This window comes from Octodon degus, unplaced genomic scaffold, assembly GCF_000260255.1.
Source record: "Octodon degus isolate 3935 unplaced genomic scaffold, OctDeg1.0 scaffold00082, whole genome shotgun sequence".
NCBI classification, from domain to species: Eukaryota; Metazoa; Chordata; class Mammalia; order Rodentia; family Octodontidae; genus Octodon; species Octodon degus.
This window is the reverse complement of record NW_004524658.1, coordinates 7,493,031-7,494,554: the sequence shown is the minus strand read 5'-3', so window position 1 is coordinate 7,494,554 and position 1,524 is coordinate 7,493,031. Positions and strand designations below refer to the sequence as shown.

Genomic DNA, 1,524 nt, shown 5'->3' with positions numbered 1-1,524 from the left:
TCTCTCCTTCCCGTGGACACCAGCATGTCTGAACAGCAGGAGCCTTACTGCCATCAACTTGAGCCAGTTGTTGTGTCTTCAAGGTTACAGGCCCTGAGTGTGTCCTGTTCTCCTTCTTGTCCTGTGATGTAACAATGCGCTTCCTCATCACTTACTTTGTTTTGGGTCAGGGTCATCAGTGGTGGACACCTACTAGCAGGTGAAGAATTAATTTTTTTATATGCTTCCTTAAGGTGAAAATTGAAAAATCTTGATTCAAACAATTCACTATGTATGGTTGGAAAATAATAGCCCAGCACAATGCATAGAGATTTATAGTCAACCACCTTGTTTTGTATGGGAAGAGTCTAAAATAATAGCAATAAGGTAAAAAAACAACAACAATAAGGTAAGAAGAAATTCTGTATAACATAAGCGGGATATTTAAGTCAGCAAACAACTATTAAAGCTGTTACATAGTGGGCAGTTGGCACCAAAGTATCAGCTGAAGCAGCATTTTCCTTGAATAACTCATATATTATAAAAAACAGCCAGGTGTGGTGACACATGCCTGCAATCCCAGTACTCAGGAGGCAGAGGCAGGAGGACTTCTGTGAGTTTAAGACCGGCCTGAACTATAGAGCAAGACCTTGTCTCAAAAAACCAAAATCAACCAGCCAACCAACAGAAACAAACCCTCAAAAATTTAAAAGGGAAAAAAAAAACCCTTTTGTTTTCAAAGTTATATTTTATCCAAGTCATGGAAAAATAAAGGCAGAACTTCAGAAATACTTGTATCGCTTATTTCTGTACTGCTATCGATTATGTGTTTGGTGAGAAAGGCACAGTTGCAAGGTCAAAGCGAGAGCAGTGCAAAGGAAGAAGAGAACTTGGATTCAGAAATATCACATACACAAAGTAGATGGGGTAAAAGTTATCTTTACCCCACAGTGCTAAAAAAAAAAAACAAAAAAAAAACAAAACAACAACAAAAAAAACAACCTATGTTTCATTCGCAAACTCCCAGAAATGGCAGCAGGCATGTGTCTGTTCCCTCACCTGAAGAGAGCTGGCCGAAGGCTTGGGGAAGCAGTGATAGCATCATGGGCCTCACCACCTGCCCCTTAATTCCAGAACTAGGAAGGAGACATCCCTTGTATGTGTAGACAATTTCCGGGATCAAAAACCATTGGGCCATGTAGGTCTGATACATTAATCTTTTAGAGGAGAATGAAGGAAAAAACGATGAAGACGATGTTGTTTGGGAAGGCAGGTATGTGAAGGTGTTCAAGTTGGGAACGCCCTATGAGGCAAAAGCCTAAGTGAGGGCCCTGTGGACACGCCACCTACTTTTATCTCTCCTCTTAGTGCTATTTCCCATTTCTCCTTGCCTGCTTCTCGCAGGAAATTCTTCAGTAGTTGCCACCGTCACTCAATGAACTTTCCCAAAGTGTGCTACAATGGAGAGCTAGTTCTACATAATATTTATTTTTTATTTATTTTTTTTTAAATTTTATTTATTTATTTATTTATTTGAGAGAGAGA

At 39.6% G+C, this 1,524-nt stretch overlaps 1 pseudogene; it reads left to right on the top strand.

The window, feature by feature from the left end:
- Positions 1-1,224: 1,224 nt before the first annotated feature.
- LOC101571483 overlaps positions 1,225-1,524 on the top strand; it is a 4,541-nt pseudogene continuing 4,241 nt past the window's right edge.